The following is a 23,403-nucleotide window of genomic DNA, read 5'->3' on the forward strand; positions in this document are numbered from 1 at the left end:
CAGGGGAGAGCGCGAACGCAGTCCCCCACTACCATAAATTATGCAGTCGAGATTCCCACATTTGGGGAATTCGCAGGGGTCAGCACAACCGGAGTGCAATGGCCGAGCCTCGCCCTGGGTGAACCACCTTCCTGATCATGGTGTCTCCCCTGCCAGGTAAGTATGAATTCCCAGGCCTCCCGTCAGAGGCACCGTGTCCCTCTCCGCAATCCTCACCAACGGTCGGACAATCAAACACACACCTGATTCAACTCATCAGCTCATTCGTAAAAACTCCAAGAGATAAGAGAGAGACATCAAAAACCTGCAGAGTCGGGCTCTTTTGCTGTTGTTGTTGTGGATGATGTTGTTTTCATGCTCCGGATCCATGAGCCAAAAATCAATTTCATACGCGGTCACCGGATAGTGGACGAATCAGATGTTAAACGAGATAAGAACAGAGTTGTTGTTTTTTTTTCCCTCTCACACCACCATTACCTGTATAGCATATGATCACCTACAACACCTTTAAAGCACCCATACACAGCAATATACGTTACTTCCATTAACACCTGCTGCCACACAAGACTAAAACATCTCTTTCATTGAACACAGTTTTTGGGGGTGCACCGTTCCCAGAAGTACTGCAATACCGGGTCGATGCGTGGAGTGGACGGAGCAAGCCCCTCTTCCATCTCCCAGTTCCAAAAATCAATTTAATATATGGTGCCCGGGTAGGGCACGTATCAGATATTAAACTGATAAGAACAGATTTTTTTTTCTTTCGAAAAAAGTTTATTGTCACATTGTTTCATTCCATTCTTTCAATATCCATTTTTTCCTTATAAAATCACATTTTTGCACATATCTTAAAACAACAAAAAGGACATAAGTTACAGTTAAAAATCAGTTATGTTGATGTGTTGTGTAAAAGTCCATGTATGTTGTGTGTTGTTTTAAAGTAAAGGTAAAATGGATTAAAATAAAATAGGAATGCAAATATAAAACAATAAAACAATAAAATATGCCAAATAAAACATCTCTTGTACAGGATCGAGGGTGAGTCCCTATCAAGAATGTCCATTCACTCCAGGTCTCCAGAACAGGCCCCAGACTCCTCGCTTCCAGTGCCCAGCGGAGATCCCCTCTCCTCCGGCCCGCTGGCCCGCTGTTCCCGTAGCCAGAGTGGTGAGGGTGCATCTACGGGCGGCCAGGTACGGTGGCGGCCGGGACCTTCTCCGTGTGACCTCGGCCCCCCCATCCGAATAACGACGTGCGGCCCACCCTGCAGCGTTGATGTTATCCTCTGCTCGCACGCGTGGAGGGGGACCGTCACGCGTTTCCCCACCAGCAGGTTTCTGGTGACCCAGATGGCATCCTTGATGTGGTTGAGGGTGAGCCAGAGCGAGGCAAACGTTGGTGGTGTCAACTCCTTCAAGCCCTGACCCACCCCCAGGATGGCGAGCTTATAGTCCACCTGGGCCCCACCCGCTGGCAGGCACGGGAAAAACAGGGGGCCTGTCTTGGCCCACAGGTCCCGCGCAGCGCCGCACTCCCAGAGCAGATGTTGAACGGTCTCCGGGGAACCACATCCGGACCGTGGGCAGGTGGAGTTTTTGGCCATGCCTCTGGAGTGCATGACCGCCCTGACCGGGAGGATCTCATGAGCCACCATCCACGACAGGTCCTTAAGCCTGTTCTGGAGAGCTGGGTGGGCTGCGTTCCTCCAAACGTCTTTGGCCTCACCTAGTGTGAGGCCTGGAACTGGACTCACCGATTCTCGATCCTGCACAAGAGAGACGAGAGACTTGTGATTAGTTAAAACAGTGGCATCATTTGTTTCTAAAAGATATTTCTTTAAAAATTTCTTAATAAAACTATGCTCTTTTGACAAATTAAAAGACACTGGACTTTTAAGATCAATGGGTAAAATTTTCAAACTTCTTAGGTATGACCCCATCCAGAATCGGGTCATGGCTGCTGTCTTGTGTTCTCTGGATGGGGTCAGTGCATACTGGATATGGAGGGCGGCAAAGCGGCTGCCTAAAAACAGGTGGGGGTCTGGGAGGCCTTTCCCGCCATTCTCTTTTTTCTTTTTAACCACCTCCCTCTTGATTCGTTCCCACTTGGACCCCCACAGGAAATAAAATACCGCCCTCTCCAACTTAGCCAGGAATCGTCTTGGGGGACTAAAAACAGAACAGACAAGTAAAATTAGTGGTAAAATCACTGCTTTAAAAATTAAAATCTTGCCTTCTAACGTCAGTTGTCTTAGTCCCCAAAAGCCCAGTCTTTGTCTGACTTTCCCTAACATGTCAGTCCAGTTTCCTGGTCCTCCACCCTCCCTGTCAAATTTTACTCCTAAAATTTTCAAATCCTTTTCTTTAAAATCCAAATCTAGTCCTCCTGTGTCCACTTCGCCCCACGGCCCGAAGAGCAGGGCCTCGGACTTACTCCTGTTAAGCTTGGCGCCCGAGGCCCGACCGTACCAGTCAGTCAAGTCCATTGCTCTTCGTACTGATAAAAAGTCAGTCGCTAAAAGGGTCACGTCATCCATATATAAAACGCAGGTCGCCGTCAGTCCACCAGTTCCTGGGATATCTAGTCCTTTAATCCATTTATCCCTTCTCAAGATCTGTGCCAGTGGCTCAATACAAGCCACATACAGAAGGGGAGATAAAGGACACCCCTGACGGACACCGCTGTGGATATTTACAGCTTTGGAAAGATGCCCATTTGCAAGAAATTTGCTGCTTAAGCCCTCATACAGCAGTCCCACCCAAGCTATAAACCTCTCTGGAAAGCCCATTTTTTGCAGTACCTGAAGGAGGTACTGGTGCGAGACCCGATCAAAAGCTTTTTCAAAGTCTAAATTTAGGACTACAAGCCTAATGTTTCTGTCTCTCGCATAACAGATGGCGTCTCTGATCAGTACCAGGCTGTCCGTGATCTTCCTGCCGGGCACAGCGCAAGCTTGATCCAGGTGGATTACGTCCTCTAAAACAGTCGACATGCGTGTAGCTAAAATCTTACTAAAAAGTTTACAATCATAATTTAAAAGAGTGATTGGTCGCCAGTTTCTCAAGTCAGTCTTGTCTCCTTTTTTGTACAGTAATGTAACTATCCCTACTCTAAAGCTGTCTGGAAGTCTGTCAAGAGTCTCAAATTCTTTAAAAACTGTAAGTAAGTCATGTGCTAAAATGTCCCAGAAAGTCAGATAAAACTCAAAGGGGAGTCCGTCCATGCCCGGGGACTTCCCCTTCTTAAAACCCTTTAAAGCTTTTTCCAATTCTAAAAGATTAAAATCCTGGGATAAAAGCACATCTGGACTCTTAACTTTTTCATCTAAAAACCCTAAAACTTCCTCTAAGATGCCATTGTGTACCTCTTTAGTGCCGTATAAATTACTGTAAAAACTTTCAATTTCCCCTAAAATCAGGTCAGTTGTATTTACTTCCCCCCCTCTAAAAGTTTTTAAAATATTGATCGACCCTCCCCGAGCTATTGTCTTTTTAAAAAAATACCTGGTACACTTCTCTCCTTCCTCTAACTCCCTTTCTCTACATCTTAAAATGACACCTTTGCTCTTTGTTTCAGACAGATCTGACATTTCTTTCTTTACTTCTTTTATTTCATTTGTAAAATCCAATCCATTGTTTAAAAGGTTAAAATATCTCTGCAGTCTTTTTTGCAACCCCATCATGCGTCTTTTTTCTTTATTCTTTTTTTCTTTTCCAATTTGTTTAAAAAACCGTCCTGTCCTTTGTTTCACCATCTCCCACCACTGTGCACGTGAGTCGTAAAAGTCCTGGAGGGTCTGCCATTGGCTGAACTGCACCCTATACTCACTAACCACTTCCTCGTCCTCTAATAGGGAACAGTTCAGCTTCCACAGCCCTCCCCCTGCAGTCACACCCGTGGGGAGTGAAAGAGTGCAAGACAGCATCATGTGGTCGGAAAAAAAGAGGGGGGTCAATGTAGCATCGGTCGGCGGGAGGTCCCTGGTAAAAATATAGTCAATTCGAGAGGCTCTGGCACCGTCACCACTGAACCAGGTGAAGCCTTCCTCTCTTTGATGCATTGTTTTAAAACAGTCAACTAACTTAAAATCTTTGACTATATTTTGTAATAAAACCGATGTCTTGTCGACCTTAAAATCCTCTCCTACCCTCCTTCTGTCCTTTTTTGATAATACACAATTAAAATCCCCTGCTACCACTAGGGGAGCCCTGCCTAGCATGTGGGGTTGCAAGTCTTCTAAAAGCTCATACCTGTTATTTTTTTCAGTAAAACCATACATATTTAAAATGTTAAGATCCTTACCTAAAAAAGTCAGATTTGCTAAAATTGCCCGCCCGTCCCTCACCACAGTGCTGCCCTTCACCAAAACATGGGGATTTTTTATTAAAATAGCAACACCGTCATTTTTGTTAAAATTGGACCCACTCCAAATGGAAAATCCTGGGGTCCAAATCTCCTCCCACTTCCTGTAATTTGTTAAAAAGGGCAAACCACATTCTTGCAATAAAAACACATCTGACTTAAAAGTTTTTAAAAAGGATAACACACTCTGTGCTCGCAAAGTAGACCTCACACTTCTCACATTGATTGTAGAGATAGTGAGGGCCATGAGCAGTATAGTTAAAAATACAAGCATTAATAGAAGGATAAAACCAAAAGACTGCAGAAAGTTACATTAAAATCATGTTATGTCATGTAGCACTTGCTTCTCCTTTTCCCCAGAAAAACTGGGATCAGGAGGGCAAATGCTCGCCGCCTCAGAGTCCACAGAGAGAACCTCTTGTGGCTCCTTCGGTGACGATGTTCTAAGCTTAACGTGCAAAAAGGAGACTTCATTGGGAGATTCTGCAGGCCACATACGGTCTAGATCTAACGAAGAGGAACTATCTAGCCGATGCGATGCCCGCAGCCTTTTCTCCTCTGTTTGATGCAGAGGAGATCTCGCAGACCTTTTTTGCACCTGAGCATTGGGGAGTGAACCCTCGGATTCACCCCCACTATCCACCACACTAACCTCCGATACGGTGTAGAGTGAGGAAGCCGTTGCATCCTCCTCCTCCTCCTCCATTTTGTTTTCACTTCTCTCTTGTTGGGGAACGGCTTCCTCACTCTGTTCGCTGTTAAAACTTGACTCCGCCCCTGTGGCCGCCCCACTTCCTTCCTCCTGCCCACTCCCTGAGGCTGGCTGGGAAATAGAATTTCCCGCCAAAACCTCAGGGACCGCCTCCTCCTTCCTTTGCTCTTTTGTTTGTTCCACATGTGGGGCGGCCATTTTGTTGCCTTTCAGTTTGTTGGCAAAACTTTTAGGGCAATCTCTGTAGAGATGGGATGACTCCCCACAGAGGTTGCACCGCCTGCCATTGGTACACTCTTCAAAAGTATGACCAATTTCTCTGCATTTCCCACATATCATTTCCTGGCATGCTTCAGCTAAGTGCCCAAACTTTCCACATTTTCTACATAATTTGGGCATACCCTGGTAGTGAATGTAGCCTCTGTTCTCACCCAACACAATCATAGAAGGCAGATGCTTCAGGCCCTGGTAGCCCCCAGCGTCTTCCCATTGTTTAATGGGAATTCGCCAGGAGCATGTCCAAATACCATCCTCATCTAAAACCTTGACTGGCTGGCTTCGAACTGTGCAAAATCTGCCCAGCCAGACACAAATGTCCTCCCCAGTCACTGTCTCATTAAACATTCTAACAATCACAGTTTTAAGTGTGTTGTCAGAGAGCTTTTCAACAGTAAACATGGACAGCTGGGATTTAGCTACTTCAAATCTGTGCCAGAAATCATTCAGGTGGGAAACCGCTCTAAAACTAACATCAAATCCTTTGTTCAGGGGCAGAGTCACGATGCAATTCAGATCATCAGGTTTAAAATTTAGAGTTTTTTGGATCAGCTTCCTGGAGAAGTCAAGACGTGACATCCCCAGGAGCTTCCCCTCAACTTCTTTGAATAAAAAACGCACGCTGTGGTGCCTCCTCATGCCGGCACGGGCAGCCGACATGGTGGAGACACCAACAGCCTAAAACTTTAAAAAACAATAAATAAATAAATAAATAGATAAAAAGGTCTTACCTTAAAACAGAACCGGAATAAAAGCAGCTGGATCAATGTACCTCTCAAAAGTTTGGGGCTCAAGTCACTGAAGGACCCAAGCCGGAAAAACCTCCAAGAGGCGATCGCTGTCTCTACCCTAGGACCAGACACTTGATCTTAGCCAAAAGGCCGAGAAGCGATGACACAATGACGCAGAGGCGGGGGAGCCGTCAAAGGCCACGCCCACCTGGGCCGTGGCGAGAGGGTCTAAAGGTCGCCAACAAACAAGCTCAGCTCACAGCAATACAAGCTCAGCTTGACTGTTGACACCGAAAATGGATCACAGCAGAGCGCACAACACGACACTTTGGAGTGCAACCTGGGATTTTGGACCAACAAACATTCTGCCCTAAAAGTGAGCGGGCAGACCAAAGCGTACGTCGTAGAGACTTGAAACTCTTGAGGGATGGTAGTACCCGCCCGGTCTACAACATCACCAAGGCTCGGCCCCAAGGTGGCGCTGCAGCGATCAGAAGTACGAAATGCCTCGTAACTCCTGAACCGTCCGTCGCAGACCCAAGTGTCTTACATCACCGGAATCCTTGGCTCGGGCCGAACAAGACGCAGGCCTCGGATTCGATGGTTGCGCTGGCGAGATTTTCGGGTATTTGGGATTTTGTGAAAAAGCTACTTTTGCACACTAGTCCTAGGTCTTTCGCCCGATCTGACCCAAACCGGTGCAGAAAGATTCCCTGGAGTCTGATTGCCGACAGCGATGGGGAAAAAAGTCGGAATTTCGATTCACGTTGGCGACGGGACGCCAAAACGTTGGGAGTGGGCGAGGCGGGCTTTACTTAAATGGCCATAACTCTCCAACGGAATGAGACAATTACACCCAAGTCGGTACACCTGTGCACGGGCTCAGCCTGTGCTCAGGTGAAAAGGGATGTGGCGACTGGCCACTTGGTGGCGCTGTAAACAGTAAAAACAACAACATGAATACGGCCATAGGCGACTGTATGTCAGGTGATTTTTCACACATGCACAAGGTATTCATACCACATGATAGAACTCCTCATTCGGAACAACTTTGCTTCTAGGACCACTACTGCCAATAAAAGCGCTGGTTGAATAATGGAGATTATTTGAAGAATGATGAAAAAAATAAACTAAAAAACAGCCCTACTTTTGCAGACTGGTCCTAGGTTGAGAGTTTTACATCTCTCGATCAACCACTGCAGTTCAATTCTCTGGACTTCCTAGGTCGTTAACTACCAGAAGAAGAGGAACTTGAACAATCTGCTCTTTTAACCAGTGTGTCCAGGGGAGAGCGCGAACGCAGTCCCCCACTACCATAAATTATGCAGTCGAGATTCCCACATTTGGGGAATTCGCAGGGGTCAGCACAACCGGAGTGCAATGGCCGAGCCTCGCCCTGGGTGAACCACCTTCCTGATCATGGTGTCTCCCCTGCCAGGTAAGTATGAATTCCCAGGCCTCCCGTCAGAGGAACCGTGTCCCTCTCCGCAATCCTCACCAACGGTCGGACAATCAAACACACACCTGATTCAACTCATCAGCTCATTCGTAAAAACTCCAAGAGATAAGAGAGAGACATCAAAAACCTGCAGAGTCGGGCTCTTTTGCTGTTGTTGTTGTGGATGATGTTGTTTTCATGCTCCGGATCCATGAGCCAAAAATCAATTTCATACGCGGTCACCGGATAGTGGACGAATCAGATGTTAAACGAGATAAGAACAGAGTTGTTGTTTTTTTTTCCCTCTCACACCACCATTACCTGTATAGCATATGATCACCTACAACACCTTTAAAGCACCCATACACAGCAATATACGTTACTTCCATTAACACCTGCTGCCACACAAGACTAAAACATCTCTTTCATTGAACACAGTTTTTGGGGGTGCACCGTTCCCAGAAGTACTGCAATACCGGGTCGATGCGTGGAGTGGACGGAGCAAGCCCCTCTTCCATCTCCCAGTTCCAAAAATCAATTTAATATATGGTGCCCGGGTAGGGCACGTATCAGATATTAAACTGATAAGAACAGATACTACACTTGATCTTAGCCAAAAGGCCGAGAAGCGATGACACAATGACGCAGAGGCGGGGGAGCCGTCAAAGGCCACGCCCACCTGGGCCGTGGCGAGAAGGTCTAAAGGTCGCCAACAAACAAGCTCAGCTCACAGCAATACAAGCTCAGCTTGACTGTTGACACCGAAAATGGATCACAGCAGAGCGCACAACACGACACTTTGGAGTGCAACCTGGGATTTTGGACCAACAAACATTCTGCCCTAAAAGTGAGCGGGCAGACCAAAGCGTACGTCGTAGAGACTTGAAACTCTTGAGGGATGGTAGTACCCGCCCGGTCTACAACATCACCAAGGCTCGGCCCCAAGGTGGCGCTGCAGCGATCAGAAGTACGAAATGCCTCGTAACTCCTGAACCGTCCGTCGCAGACCCAAGTGTCTTACATCACCGGAATCCTTGGCTCGGGCCGAACAAGACGCAGGCCTCGGATTCGATGGTTGCGCTGGCGAGATTTTCGGGTATTTGGGATTTTGTGAAAAAGCTACTTTTGCACACTAGTCCTAGGTCTTTCGCCCGATCTGACCCAAACCGGTGCAGAAAGATTCCCTGGAGTCTGATTGCCGACAGCGATGGGGAAAAAAGTCGGAATTTCGATTCACGTTGGCGACGGGACGCCAAAACGTTGGGAGTGGGCGAGGCGGGCTTTACTTAAATGGCCATAACTCTCCAACGGAATGAGACAATTACACCCAAGTCGGTACACCTGTGCACGGGCTCAGCCTGTGCTCAGGTGAAAAGGGATGTGGCGACTGGCCACTTGGTGGCGCTGTAAACAGTAAAAACAACAACATGAATACGGCCATAGGCGACTGTATGTCAGGTGATTTTTCACACATGCACAAGGTATTCATACCACATGATAGAACTCCTCATTCGGAACAACTTTGCTTCTAGGACCACTACTGCCAATAAAAGCGCTGGTTGAATAATGGAGATTATTTGAAGAATGATGAAAAAAATAAACTAAAAAACAGCCCTACTTTTGCAGACTGGTCCTAGGTTGAGAGTTTTACATCTCTCGATCAACCACTGCAGTTCAATTCTCTGGACTTCCTAGGTCGTTAACTACCAGAAGAAGAGGAACTTGAACAATCTGCTCTTTTAACCAGTGTGTCCAGGGGAGAGCGCGAACGCAGTCCCCCACTACCATAAATTATGCAGTCGAGATTCCCACATTTGGGGAATTCGCAGGGGTCAGCACAACCGGAGTGCAATGGCCGAGCCTCGCCCTGGGTGAACCACCTTCCTGATCATGGTGTCTCCCCTGCCAGGTAAGTATGAATTCCCAGGCCTCCCGTCAGAGGAACCGTGTCCCTCTCCGCAATCCTCACCAACGGTCGGACAATCAAACACACACCTGATTCAACTCATCAGCTCATTCGTAAAAACTCCAAGAGATAAGAGAGAGACATCAAAAACCTGCAGAGTCGGGCTCTTTTGCTGTTGTTGTTGTGGATGATGTTGTTTTCATGCTCCGGATCCATGAGCCAAAAATCAATTTCATACGCGGTCACCGGATAGTGGACGAATCAGATGTTAAACGAGATAAGAACAGAGTTGTTGTTTTTTTTTCCCTCTCACACCACCATTACCTGTATAGCATATGATCACCTACAACACCTTTAAAGCACCCATACACAGCAATATACGTTACTTCCATTAACACCTGCTGCCACACAAGACTAAAACATCTCTTTCATTGAACACAGTTTTTGGGGGTGCACCGTTCCCAGAAGTACTGCAATACCGGGTCGATGCGTGGAGTGGACGGAGCAAGCCCCTCTTCCATCTCCCAGTTCCAAAAATCAATTTAATATATGGTGCCCGGGTAGGGCACGTATCAGATATTAAACTGATAAGAACAGATACTACACTTGATCTTAGCCAAAAGGCCGAGAAGCGATGACACAATGACGCAGAGGCGGGGGAGCCGTCAAAGGCCACGCCCACCTGGGCCGTGGCGAGAAGGTCTAAAGGTCGCCAACAAACAAGCTCAGCTCACAGCAATACAAGCTCAGCTTGACTGTTGACACCGAAAATGGATCACAGCAGAGCGCACAACACGACACTTTGGAGTGCAACCTGGGATTTTGGACCAACAAACATTCTGCCCTAAAAGTGAGCGGGCAGACCAAAGCGTACGTCGTAGAGACTTGAAACTCTTGAGGGATGGTAGTACCCGCCCGGTCTACAACATCACCAAGGCTCGGCCCCAAGGTGGCGCTGCAGCGATCAGAAGTACGAAATGCCTCGTAACTCCTGAACCGTCCGTCGCAGACCCAAGTGTCTTACATCACCGGAATCCTTGGCTCGGGCCGAACAAGACGCAGGCCTCGGATTCGATGGTTGCGCTGGCGAGATTTTCGGGTATTTGGGATTTTGTGAAAAAGCTACTTTTGCACACTAGTCCTAGGTCTTTCGCCCGATCTGACCCAAACCGGTGCAGAAAGATTCCCTGGAGTCTGATTGCCGACAGCGATGGGGAAAAAAGTCGGAATTTCGATTCACGTTGGCGACGGGACGCCAAAACGTTGGGAGTGGGCGAGGCGGGCTTTACTTAAATGGCCATAACTCTCCAACGGAATGAGACAATTACACCCAAGTCGGTACACCTGTGCACGGGCTCAGCCTGTGCTCAGGTGAAAAGGGATGTGGCGACTGGCCACTTGGTGGCGCTGTAAACAGTAAAAACAACAACATGAATACGGCCATAGGCGACTGTATGTCAGGTGATTTTTCACACATGCACAAGGTATTCATACCACATGATAGAACTCCTCATTCGGAACAACTTTGCTTCTAGGACCACTGCTGCCAATAAAAGCGCTGGTTGAATAATGGAGATTATTTGAAGAATGATGAAAAAAAAAACTAAAAAACAGCCCTACTTTTGCAGACTGGTCCTAGGTTGAGAGTTTTACATCTCTCGATCAACCACTGCAGTTCAATTCTCTGGACTTCCTAGGTCGTTAACTACCAGAAGAAGAGGAACTCGAACAATCTGCTCTTTTAACCAGTGTGTCCAGGGGAGAGCGCGAACGCAGTCCCCCACTACCATAAATTATGCAGTCGAGATTCCCACATTTGGGGAATTCGCAGGGGTCAGCACAACCGGAGCGCAATGGCCGAGCCTCGCCCTGGGTGAACCACCTTCCTGATCATGGTGTCTCCCCTGCCAGGTAAGTATGAATTCCCAGGCCTCCCGTCAGAGGCACCGTGTCCCTCTCCGCAATCCTCACCAACGGTCGGACAATCAAACACACACCTGATTCAACTCATCAGCTCATTCGTAAAAACTCCAAGAGATAAGAGAGAGACATCAAAAACCTGCAGAGTCGGGCTCTTTTGCTGTTGTTGTTGTGGATGATGTTGTTTTCATGCTCCGGATCCATGAGCCAAAAATCAATTTCATACGCGGTCACCGGATAGTGGACGAATCAGATGTTAAACGAGATAAGAACAGAGTTGTTGTTTTTTTTTCCCTCTCACACCACCATTACCTGTATAGCATATGATCACCTACAACACCTTTAAAGCACCCATACACAGCAATATACGTTACTTCCATTAACACCTGCTGCCACACAAGACTAAAACATCTCTTTCATTGAACACAGTTTTTGGGGGTGCACCGTTCCCAGAAGTACTGCAATACCGGGTCGATGCGTGGAGTGGACGGAGCAAGCCCCTCTTCCATCTCCCAGTTCCAAAAATCAATTTAATATATGGTGCCCGGGTAGGGCACGTATCAGATATTAAACTGATAAGAACAGATACTACACTTGATCTTAGCCAAAAGGCCGAGAAGCGATGACACAATGACGCAGAGGCGGGGGAGCCGTCAAAGGCCACGCCCACCTGGGCCGTGGCGAGAGGGTCTAAAGGTCGCCAGCAAACAAGCTCAGCTCACAGCAATACAAGCTCAGCTTGACTGTTGACACCGAAAATGGATCACAGCAGAGCGCACAACACGACACTTTGGAGTGCAACCTGGGATTTTGGACCAACAAACATTCTGCCCTAAAAGTGAGCGGGCAGACCAAAGCGTACGTCGTAGAGACTTGAAACTCTTGAGGGATGGTAGTACCCGCCCGGTCTACAACATCACCAAGGCTCGGCCCCAAGGTGGCGCTGCAGCGATCAGAAGTACGAAATGCCTCGTAACTCCTGAACCGTCCGTCGCAGACCCAAGTGTCTTACATCACCGGAATCCTTGGCTCGGGCCGAACAAGACGCAGGCCTCGGATTCGATGGTTGCGCTGGCGAGATTTTCGGGTATTTGGGATTTTGTGAAAAAGCTACTTTTGCACACTAGTCCTAGGTCTTTCGCCCGATCTGACCCAAACCGGTGCAGAAAGATTCCCTGGAGTCTGATTGCCGACAGCGATGGGGAAAAAAGTCGGAATTTCGATTCACGTTGGCGACGGGACGCCAAAACGTTGGGAGTGGGCGAGGCGGGCTTTACTTAAATGGCCATAACTCTCCAACGGAATGAGACAATTACACCCAAGTCGGTACACCTGTGCACGGGCTCAGCCTGTGCTCAGGTGAAAAGGGATGTGGCGACTGGCCACTTGGTGGCGCTGTAAACAGTAAAAACAACAACATGAATACGGCCATAGGCGACTGTATGTCAGGTGATTTTTCACACATGCACAAGGTATTCATACCACATGATAGAACTCCTCATTCGGAACAACTTTGCTTCTAGGACCACTGCTGCCAATAAAAGCGCTGGTTGAATAATGGAGATTATTTGAAGAATGATGAAAAAAAAAACTAAAAAACAGCCCTACTTTTGCAGACTGGTCCTAGGTTGAGAGTTTTACATCTCTCGATCAACCACTGCAGTTCAATTCTCTGGACTTCCTAGGTCGTTAACTACCAGAAGAAGAGGAACTCGAACAATCTGCTCTTTTAACCAGTGTGTCCAGGGGAGAGCGCGAACGCAGTCCCCCACTACCATAAATTATGCAGTCGAGATTCCCACATTTGGGGAATTCGCAGGGGTCAGCACAACCGGAGCGCAATGGCCGAGCCTCGCCCTGGGTGAACCACCTTCCTGATCATGGTGTCTCCCCTGCCAGGTAAGTATGAATTCCCAGGCCTCCCGTCAGAGGCACCGTGTCCCTCTCCGCAATCCTCACCAACGGTCGGACAATCAAACACACACCTGATTCAACTCATCAGCTCATTCGTAAAAACTCCAAGAGATAAGAGAGAGACATCAAAAACCTGCAGAGTCGGGCTCTTTTGCTGTTGTTGTTGTGGATGATGTTGTTTTCATGCTCCGGATCCATGAGCCAAAAATCAATTTCATACGCGGTCACCGGATAGTGGACGAATCAGATGTTAAACGAGATAAGAACAGAGTTGTTGTTTTTTTTTCCCTCTCACACCACCATTACCTGTATAGCATATGATCACCTACAACACCTTTAAAGCACCCATACACAGCAATATACGTTACTTCCATTAACACCTGCTGCCACACAAGACTAAAACATCTCTTTCATTGAACACAGTTTTTGGGGGTGCACCGTTCCCAGAAGTACTGCAATACCGGGTCGATGCGTGGAGTGGACGGAGCAAGCCCCTCTTCCATCTCCCAGTTCCAAAAATCAATTTAATATATGGTGCCCGGGTAGGGCACGTATCAGATATTAAACTGATAAGAACAGATACTACACTTGATCTTAGCCAAAAGGCCGAGAAGCGATGACACAATGACGCAGAGGCGGGGGAGCCGTCAAAGGCCACGCCCACCTGGGCCGTGGCGAGAGGGTCTAAAGGTCGCCAGCAAACAAGCTCAGCTCACAGCAATACAAGCTCAGCTTGACTGTTGACACCGAAAATGGATCACAGCAGAGCGCACAACACGACACTTTGGAGTGCAACCTGGGATTTTGGACCAACAAACATTCTGCCCTAAAAGTGAGCGGGCAGACCAAAGCGTACGTCGTAGAGACTTGAAACTCTTGAGGGATGGTAGTACCCGCCCGGTCTACAACATCACCAAGGCTCGGCCCCAAGGTGGCGCTGCAGCGATCAGAAGTACGAAATGCCTCGTAACTCCTGAACCGTCCGTCGCAGACCCAAGTGTCTTACATCACCGGAATCCTTGGCTCGGGCCGAACAAGACGCAGGCCTCGGATTCGATGGTTGCGCTGGCGAGATTTTCGGGTATTTGGGATTTTGTGAAAAAGCTACTTTTGCACACTAGTCCTAGGTCTTTCGCCCGATCTGACCCAAACCGGTGCAGAAAGATTCCCTGGAGTCTGATTGCCGACAGCGATGGGGAAAAAAGTCGGAATTTCGATTCACGTTGGCGACGGGACGCCAAAACGTTGGGAGTGGGCGAGGCGGGCTTTACTTAAATGGCCATAACTCTCCAACGGAATGAGACAATTACACCCAAGTCGGTACACCTGTGCACGGGCTCAGCCTGTGCTCAGGTGAAAAGGGATGTGGCGACTGGCCACTTGGTGGCGCTGTAAACAGTAAAAACAACAACATGAATACGGCCATAGGCGACTGTATGTCAGGTGATTTTTCACACATGCACAAGGTATTCATACCACATGATAGAACTCCTCATTCGGAACAACTTTGCTTCTAGGACCACTGCTGCCAATAAAAGCGCTGGTTGAATAATGGAGATTATTTGAAGAATGATGAAAAAAAAAACTAAAAAACAGCCCTACTTTTGCAGACTGGTCCTAGGTTGAGAGTTTTACATCTCTCGATCAACCACTGCAGTTCAATTCTCTGGACTTCCTAGGTCGTTAACTACCAGAAGAAGAGGAACTCGAACAATCTGCTCTTTTAACCAGTGTGTCCAGGGGAGAGCGCGAACGCAGTCCCCCACTACCATAAATTATGCAGTCGAGATTCCCACATTTGGGGAATTCGCAGGGGTCAGCACAACCGGAGTGCAATGGCTGAGCCTCGCCCTGGGTGAACCACCTTCCTGATCATGGTGTCTCCCCTGCCAGGTAAGTATGAATTCCCAGGCCTCCCGTCAGAGGAACCGTGTCCCTCTCCGCAATCCTCACCAACGGTCGGACAATCAAACACACACCTGATTCAACTCATCAGCTCATTCGTAAAAACTCCAAGAGATAAGAGAGAGACATCAAAAACCTGCAGAGTCGGGCTCTTTTGCTGTTGTTGTTGTGGATGATGTTGTTTTCATGCTCCGGATCCATGAGCCAAAAATCAATTTCATACGCGGTCACCGGATAGTGGACGAATCAGATGTTAAACGAGATAAGAACAGAGTTGTTGTTTTTTTTTCCCTCTCACACCACCATTACCTGTATAGCATATGATCACCTACAACACCTTTAAAGCACCCATACACAGCAATATACGTTACTTCCATTAACACCTGCTGCCACACAAGACTAAAACATCTCTTTCATTGAACACAGTTTTTGGGGGTGCACCGTTCCCAGAAGTACTGCAATACCGGGTCGATGCGTGGAGTGGACGGAGCAAGCCCCTCTTCCATCTCCCAGTTCCAAAAATCAATTTAATATATGGTGCCCGGGTAGGGCACGTATCAGATATTAAACTGATAAGAACAGATTTTTCTTTCGAAAAAAGTTTATTGTCACATTGTTTCATTCCATTCTTTCAATATCCATTTTTTCCTTATAAAATCACATTTTTGCACATATCTTAAAACAACAAAAAGGACATAAGTTACAGTTAAAAATCAGTTATGTTGATGTGTTGTGTAAAAGTCCATGTATGTTGTGTGTTGTTTTAAAGTAAAGGTAAAATGGATTAAAATAAAATAGGAATGCAAATATAAAACAATAAAACAATAAAATATGCCAAATAAAACATCTCTTGTACAGGATCGAGGGTGAGTCCCTATCAAGATTGTCCATTCACTCCAGGTCTCCAGAACAGGCCCCAGACTCCCCGCTTCTGGTGCCCAGCGGAGATCCCCTCTCCTCCGGCCCGCTGGCCCGCTGTTCCCGTAGCCGGTGTGGTGAGGGTGCATCTACGGGCGGCCAGGGTCGGTGGCGGCCGGGACCTTCTACGTGTGACCCCGGCCCCCCCATCCGAATAACGACGTGCGGCCCACCCTGCAGCGTTGATCTTATTTTCTGCTCGCACGCGTGGAGGGGGACCGTCACGCGTTTCCCCACCAGCAGATTTCTGGTGACCCAGATGGCATCCTTGATCACGTTTAGGGTGAGCCAGAGCGAGGAAAATTTTGGTTGTGTCAGCTCTTTCAAGCCCTGACCCACCCCCAGGATGGCGAGCTTGTAGTCCACCTGGGCCCCACCCGCTGGCAGGCACGGGAAAAACAGGGGGCCGGTCTTGGCCCACAGGTCCCGCGCTTCGCCGCACTCCCAGAGCAGATGTCGAACGGTCTCCGGGGAACCACATCCGGACCGTGGGCAGGTGGAGTTTTTGGCCATGCCTCTGGAGTGCATAACCGCCCTGACCGGGAGGATCTCATGAGCCACCATCCACGACAAGTCTTTAAGCCTGTTCTGGAGAGCTGGGTGGGCTGCGTTCCTCCAAACATCTTTGGCCTCACCTAGTGTGAGGCCTGGAACCGGGCTCACCGATTCTCGATCCTGCACAAGAGAGATAAGAGACTTATGGTTAGTTAAAATGGTGGCATCATTTGTCTCTAAAAGATATTTCTTTAAAAATTTCTTAATAAAACTATGCTCTTTTGACAAATTAAAAGACACAGGACTTTTAAGATCAATGGGTAAAATTTTCAAAGTTCTTAGGTATGACCCCATCCAGAATCGGGTCATGGCTGCTGTCTTGTGTTCTCTGGATGGGGTCAGTGCGTACTGGATGTGGAGGGCGGCAAAGCGGCTGCCTAAAAACAGGTGGGGGTCTGGGAGGCCTTTCCCGCCATTCTCTTTTTTCTTTTTGACGACCTCCCTCTTTAGTCGTTCCCACTTGGACCCCCACAGGAAATAAAATACCGCCCTCTCCAGGTTGGCCAGGAATCGTCTTGGGGGACTAAAAACAGAACAGACAAGTAAAATCAGTGGTAAAATCACAGCTTTAAAAATTAAAATCTTGCCTTCAAACGTCAATTGTCTCAGTCCCCAAAAGCCCAGTCTTTGCCTGACTTTCCCTAACATGTCAGTCCAGTTTCCTTGTCCTCCACCCTCTCTGTCAAATTTTACACCTAAAATTTTCAAATCATTGTCTTTAAAATCCAAATCTAGTCCAACTGTGTCCACGTTCCCCCACGGCCCGAAGAGCTGGGCCTCGGACTTACTCCTATTGAGCTTGGCGCCCGAGGCCCGACCGTACCAGTCAGTCAAGTCCATTGCTCTTCGTACTGATAAAAGGTCAGTCGCTAAAAGGGTCACGTCATCCATATATAAAACACAGGTCGCCGTCAGTCCACCAGTCCCTGGGATGTCTAGTCCTTTAATCCATTTATCCCTTCTCAAGATTTGTGCCAGTGGCTCAATACAAGCCACATACAGAAGGGGAGATAAAGGACACCCCTGACGGACGCCGCTGTAGAGTTTTACAGCTTTGGATAAATGCCCGTTAACCAAAATTCTGCTAGACAGATCGTTGTACAGCAGTCCCACCCAGGCTATAAACCTCCCAGGAAACCCCATTTTTTCCAGTACCTGGAACAGGTACTGGTGCGAGACGCGATCAAAGGCTTTTTCGAAATCTAAATTTAGGACTACTAGCCGAATGTTTCTGTCTCTCGCAAAACAGATGGCGTCTCTGATCAGTACCAGGCTGTCCGTGATCTTCCTGCCGGGCACAGCGCATGCTTGATCCAGGTGGATTACGTCCTCTAAAACAGTCGACATACGTGTAGCTAAAATCTTACTAAAAAGTTTACAATCATAATTTAAAAGAGTGATTGGTCGCCAGTTTCTCAGGTCAGTCTTGTCCCCTTTTTTGTATAGTAATGTAACTATCCCTACTCTAAAGCTGTCTGGAAGTCTGTCAAGAGTCTCAAGTTCTTTAAAAACTGTCAATAAGTCGTGTGCTAAAATGTCCCAGAAAGTCAGATAAAACTCAAAGGGGAGTCCATCCAAGCCTGGGGACTTCCCCTTTTTAAAACCTTTTAGCGCTTTGTGCATTTCTAAAAGAGTAAAATCTTGGGATAAAAGCACATCTGGACTCTTTACCTTTTTGTCTAAAAACCCTAAAACTTCCTCTAAGATGCCATTGTGTACCTCTTTAGTGCTGTATAAATTATTGTAAAAACTTTCAATTTCCCCTAAAATCAGATCTGTTGTATTTACCTCCCCACCTGTAAAAGTTTTTAAAGTATTAATTGACCCTCCCCGTGTTATTGTCTTTTTAAAAAAATATCTAGTACACTTTTCCCCTTCTTCTATTTCTCTCTCCTTACATCTTAAAATGACACCTTTAGTCTTTGTTTCGGACAAATCTGACATTTCTTTCTTTACTTCTTTAATTTCTTCTGTAAAATCCAATCCACTGTTTAAAAGGTTAAAATATCTCTGCAGTCTTTTTTGCAGCCCCATCATGCGTCTTTTTTCTTTATTCTTTTTTTCTTTTCCAATTTGTTTAAAAAACCGTCCTGTCCTTTGTTTCACCATCTCCCACCACTGTGCACGTGAGTCGAAAAAGTCTTGGAGGGTCTGCCATTGGCTGAACTGCTCCCTATATTCACTAATCACTTCCTCATCCTCTAATAGGGAGCAGTTCAGCTTCCACAGCCCTCCCCCTACGGTCACACCCGTGGGTAGTGAAAGGGTGCAGGAGAGCATCATGTGATCAGAAAAGAAGAGGGGGCTCAATGTAGCATCGGTCGGCGGGCAGTCCCTTGTAAAAACATAGTCAATTCGAGAGGCTCTGGCGCCATCACCACTGAACCAGGTGAAGCCCTCCTCTCTTTGATGCATTGTTTTAAAGCAGTCAACTAACTTAAAATCTTTGACTATATTTTGTAATAAAACCGATGTCTTGTCGACCTTAAAATCCTCTCCTACCCTCTTTCTATCCTGTCTTGATAAAACACAATTAAAATCCCCTGCTACCACTAGGGGAGCCCTCCCGAGCATGTGGGGCTGCAGGTCTTCTAAAAGCTCATACCTGTTGTTTTTACCTGTAAAACCATACACATTTAAAATGTTAAAATCCTTACCTAAAAAAGTCAGATTAGCTAAAATTGCCCGCCCATCCCTCACCACAGTGCTGCCCTTCACCAAAACATGGGGATTTTTTACTAAAATAGCAACACCGTCATTTTTGTTAAAATTGGACCCACTCCAGATGGAAAGTCCTGGGGTCCAAATCTCCTCCCACTTCCTGTAATTTGTTAAAAAAGGCAGACCACATTCTTGCAATAAAAACACATCTGACTTAAAAGATTTTAAAAAGGATAACACACTCTGTGCTCGTATATTGCTCTTCACACTTCTCACATTGATTGTGGAGATAGTGAGAGCCATGAGCAGTATGGTTAAAAGGGTGTGAGACATTTAAAAGCAACCAAGGGACTACAGAGGTATAATTAAAATCATGTTATTTCTTGTTGCACTTGCCTTCCCTTTTCCCCAGATGAGCTGGGATCAGGGGGGCAAGTGCTTGACGCCTCAGGGCTCGCAGAGAAGGCCTCTTGCGAATCCTTTGGCGATGATGTTCTTAGCTTGAAATGCAGAAAAGAGACTTCATTAGGAGATTCTGCGGGCCACATACGGTCTAGATCTTCCATGGGGGAACTATCTAGCCGATGCGCTACCCGCAGCTTTTTCTCCTCTGTTTGAACCAGAGGAGATCTCGCAGTTCTTTTCTGCACTTGAGCATTGGGGAGCGAAACATCTGTTTCACTCCCACTCGTGGACACACTAACCTCAGACACGGTTACTAGGGAGGAAGCCATTTCCTCCTCTTCATCCTCCATACTGTCTTCTTTTTCAATTTCATTTTGAGGATTGGCTTCCTCCCCCTCACCAACTGCCAGAATTGACTCCGCCCCTGTGGCCGCCCCACTTCCTCCTTCCTGTCCAATCCCTGAGGCTGGCTGGGGGTTTGAATTTCCCGCCGAAACCTCGGGGCCCGCCTCCTCAATTGTTTGTTCTTTGGGTGGGGCGGCCATTTTGTTGCTTTTTAACTTGTTGGCAAAACTTTTAGGGCAGTCTCTGTAGAGATGGGATGATTCTCCACAGAGGTTGCACTTTTTGCCATTTTGGCACTCTTCAAAAATGTGCCCAATTTCTCTGCACTTCCTACACACTACTTCTTGGCATGCCTCGGCGAGATGTCCAAGTTTGCCACACTTGCGGCATAGCTTGGGCATCCCTTGGTAATGGATGTAGCCTCTATTCTCTCCCAACACAATCATAGAAGGTATTTGACTCAGGCCATGGTAGCTGTTGGGATCTGCCCATTGTTTAATGGGCACTCTCCACGCACAGCTCCAGATACCGTCTTCATCTAAAACCTTGACTGGTTGTCCACGAATAGAGCAATATCTTGCCAACCATACAGAAATATCTTCTCCACTAACTGTTTCATTAAACATCCTGACAATCACAACTTTCAGTGAATTATCAGTCAGTTTTTCCACAGTGAACATGGAGAAATTGGCTTTACACATTTCAAATCGAGTCCAAAAAGTACTTAGCAAGGAAGCAGAAGCAAAACTTACATCAAAGCCATGATTCAGGGGCAGAGTCAACAGGCAGTTTATGTCCACAACCTTAAAACCGAGTAACTGTTGGATGCACTTCCTAGAAAAGTCCAGCCTGGACATGACCCGGAGAGTGCCATCCTCTTTTGGTTTAAATTTAAAACGCACGCTGTGGTGCCTCCTCATGCCGGCACGAGCAGCCGACATGTTGGAGGCACCACTAGCCTGCTGCGGCTAAAACCCAACAATAAATATACAATAAATAAATTAAAACCTGCTTACCTTAAAACCAGAAGATTCCTCGTAGAACGAGTCGTCAATTAAAAGCCGCTTGTCAATGTACCTCCTGAAGGGTGTGTGTCCCGTGTGACAAGCAACACACGAGACCAAGTCCAACAAGAGGCGATCGCTGTCTCTACCTTAGGACCAGACACTTGATCTTAGCCAAAAGGCCGAGAAGCGATGACACAATGACGCAGAGGCGGGGGAGCCGTCAAAGGCCACGCCCACCTGGGCCGTGGCGAGAAGGTCTAAAGGTCGCCAACAAACAAGCTCAGCTCACAGCAATACAAGCTCAGCTTGACTGTTGACACCGAAAATGGATCACAGCAGAGCGCACAACACGACACTTTGGAGTGCAACCTGGGATTTTGGACCAACAAACATTCTGCCCTAAAAGTGAGCGGGCAGACCAAAGCGTACGTCGTAGAGACTTGAAACTCTTGAGGGATGGTAGTACCCGCCCGGTCTACAACATCACCAAGGCTCGGCCCCAAGGTGGCGCTGCAGCGATCAGAAGTACGAAATGCCTCGTAACTCCTGAACCGTCCGTCGCAGACCCAAGTGTCTTACATCACCGGAATCCTTGGCTCGGGCCGAACAAGACGCAGGCCTCGGATTCGATGGTTGCGCTGGCGAGATTTTCGGGTATTTGGGATTTTGTGAAAAAGCTACTTTTGCACACTAGTCCTAGGTCTTTCGCCCGATCTGACCCAAACCGGTGCAGAAAGATTCCCTGGAGTCTGATTGCCGACAGCGATGGGGAAAAAAGTCGGAATTTCGATTCACGTTGGCGACGGGACGCCAAAACGTTGGGAGTGGGCGAGGCGGGCTTTACTTAAATGGCCATAACTCTCCAACGGAATGAGACAATTACACCCAAGTCGGTACACCTGTGCACGGGCTCAGCCTGTGCTCAGGTGAAAAGGGATGTGGCGACTGGCCACTTGGTGGCGCTGTAAACAGTAAAAACAACAACATGAATACGGCCATAGGCGACTGTATGTCAGGTGATTTTTCACACATGCACAAGGTATTCATACCACATGATAGAACTCCTCATTCGGAACAACTTTGCTTCTAGGACCACTGCTGCCAATAAAAGCGCTGGTTGAATAATGGAGATTATTTGAAGAATGATGAAAAAAAAAACTAAAAAACAGCCCTACTTTTGCAGACTGGTCCTAGGTTGAGAGTTTTACATCTCTCGATCAACCACTGCAGTTCAATTCTCTGGACTTCCTAGGTCGTTAACTACCAGAAGAAGAGGAACTCGAACAATCTGCTCTTTTAACCAGTGTGTCCAGGGGAGAGCGCGAACGCAGTCCCCCACTACCATAAATTATGCAGTCGAGATTCCCACATTTGGGGAATTCGCAGGGGTCAGCACAACCGGAGCGCAATGGCCGAGCCTCGCCCTGGGTGAACCACCTTCCTGATCATGGTGTCTCCCCTGCCAGGTAAGTATGAATTCCCAGGCCTCCCGTCAGAGGCACCGTGTCCCTCTCCGCAATCCTCACCAACGGTCGGACAATCAAACACACACCTGATTCAACTCATCAGCTCATTCGTAAAAACTCCAAGAGATAAGAGAGAGACATCAAAAACCTGCAGAGTCGGGCTCTTTTGCTGTTGTTGTTGTGGATGATGTTGTTTTCATGCTCCGGATCCATGAGCCAAAAATCAATTTCATACGCGGTCACCGGATAGTGGACGAATCAGATGTTAAACGAGATAAGAACAGAGTTGTTGTTTTTTTTTCCCTCTCACACCACCATTACCTGTATAGCATATGATCACCTACAACACCTTTAAAGCACCCATACACAGCAATATACGTTACTTCCATTAACACCTGCTGCCACACAAGACTAAAACATCTCTTTCATTGAACACAGTTTTTGGGGGTGCACCGTTCCCAGAAGTACTGCAATACCGGGTCGATGCGTGGAGTGGACGGAGCAAGCCCCTCTTCCATCTCCCAGTTCCAAAAATCAATTTAATATATGGTGCCCGGGTAGGGCACGTATCAGATATTAAACTGATAAGAACAGATTTTTTTTTCTTTCGAAAAAAGTTTATTGTCACATTGTTTCATTCCATTCTTTCAATATCCATTTTTTCCTTATAAAATCACATTTTTGCACATATCTTAAAACAACAAAAAGGACATAAGTTACAGTTAAAAATCAGTTATGTTGATGTGTTGTGTAAAAGTCCATGTATGTTGTGTGTTGTTTTAAAGTAAAGGTAAAATGGATTAAAATAAAATAGGAATGCAAATATAAAACAATAAAACAATAAAATATGCCAAATAAAACATCTCTTGTACAGGATCGAGG

The 23,403-nt window shown here is 47.1% G+C and overlaps 11 non-coding genes and 3 pseudogenes across 11 annotated transcripts; all 14 read right to left on the bottom strand.

Annotated features, from left to right (window-relative positions):
- LOC143753338 (U1 spliceosomal RNA) lies at nucleotides 1-164 on the bottom strand. The gene has a single exon (XR_013207704.1). It is a non-coding gene; the product is annotated as a U1 spliceosomal RNA (small nuclear RNA).
- A 434-nt stretch (nucleotides 165-598) lies between these two features.
- LOC143753282 (U2 spliceosomal RNA) lies at nucleotides 599-776 on the bottom strand (annotated as a pseudogene).
- Nucleotides 777-7,363: 6,587 nt separating this feature from the next.
- LOC143753339 (U1 spliceosomal RNA) lies at nucleotides 7,364-7,527 on the bottom strand. Its single transcript, XR_013207705.1, has one exon. It is a non-coding gene; the product is annotated as a U1 spliceosomal RNA (small nuclear RNA).
- Nucleotides 7,528-7,961: 434 nt separating this feature from the next.
- LOC143753206 (U2 spliceosomal RNA) lies at nucleotides 7,962-8,152 on the bottom strand. Its single transcript, XR_013207625.1, has one exon. It is a non-coding gene; the product is annotated as a U2 spliceosomal RNA (small nuclear RNA).
- A 1,120-nt stretch (nucleotides 8,153-9,272) lies between these two features.
- On the bottom strand, nucleotides 9,273-9,436 carry LOC143753340 (U1 spliceosomal RNA). Its single transcript, XR_013207706.1, has one exon. It is a non-coding gene; the product is annotated as a U1 spliceosomal RNA (small nuclear RNA).
- Nucleotides 9,437-9,870: 434 nt separating this feature from the next.
- LOC143753207 (U2 spliceosomal RNA) lies at nucleotides 9,871-10,061 on the bottom strand. Its single transcript, XR_013207626.1, has one exon. It is a non-coding gene; the product is annotated as a U2 spliceosomal RNA (small nuclear RNA).
- A 1,119-nt stretch (nucleotides 10,062-11,180) lies between these two features.
- LOC143753165 (U1 spliceosomal RNA) lies at nucleotides 11,181-11,344 on the bottom strand. Its single transcript, XR_013207586.1, has one exon. It is a non-coding gene; the product is annotated as a U1 spliceosomal RNA (small nuclear RNA).
- A 434-nt stretch (nucleotides 11,345-11,778) lies between these two features.
- Nucleotides 11,779-11,969, bottom strand: LOC143753209 (U2 spliceosomal RNA). Its single transcript, XR_013207628.1, has one exon. It is a non-coding gene; the product is annotated as a U2 spliceosomal RNA (small nuclear RNA).
- Nucleotides 11,970-13,088: 1,119 nt separating this feature from the next.
- LOC143753166 (U1 spliceosomal RNA) lies at nucleotides 13,089-13,252 on the bottom strand. The gene has a single exon (XR_013207587.1). It is a non-coding gene; the product is annotated as a U1 spliceosomal RNA (small nuclear RNA).
- A 434-nt stretch (nucleotides 13,253-13,686) lies between these two features.
- Nucleotides 13,687-13,877, bottom strand: LOC143753210 (U2 spliceosomal RNA). Its single transcript, XR_013207629.1, has one exon. It is a non-coding gene; the product is annotated as a U2 spliceosomal RNA (small nuclear RNA).
- Nucleotides 13,878-14,996: 1,119 nt separating this feature from the next.
- LOC143753112 (U1 spliceosomal RNA) lies at nucleotides 14,997-15,160 on the bottom strand. Its single transcript, XR_013207534.1, has one exon. It is a non-coding gene; the product is annotated as a U1 spliceosomal RNA (small nuclear RNA).
- Nucleotides 15,161-15,594: 434 nt separating this feature from the next.
- On the bottom strand, nucleotides 15,595-15,770 carry LOC143753271 (U2 spliceosomal RNA; annotated as a pseudogene).
- Nucleotides 15,771-22,365: 6,595 nt separating this feature from the next.
- LOC143753167 (U1 spliceosomal RNA) lies at nucleotides 22,366-22,529 on the bottom strand. Its single transcript, XR_013207588.1, has one exon. It is a non-coding gene; the product is annotated as a U1 spliceosomal RNA (small nuclear RNA).
- Nucleotides 22,530-22,963: 434 nt separating this feature from the next.
- LOC143753283 (U2 spliceosomal RNA) lies at nucleotides 22,964-23,141 on the bottom strand (annotated as a pseudogene).
- Between the last annotated feature and the right edge of the window lie 262 nt (nucleotides 23,142-23,403).

Source organism: Siphateles boraxobius, unplaced genomic scaffold (genome assembly GCF_051911475.1).
Source record: "Siphateles boraxobius isolate OS27281-9 unplaced genomic scaffold, OSU_SipBor_1 275, whole genome shotgun sequence".
NCBI lineage: Eukaryota > Metazoa > Chordata > Actinopteri > Cypriniformes > Leuciscidae > Siphateles > Siphateles boraxobius.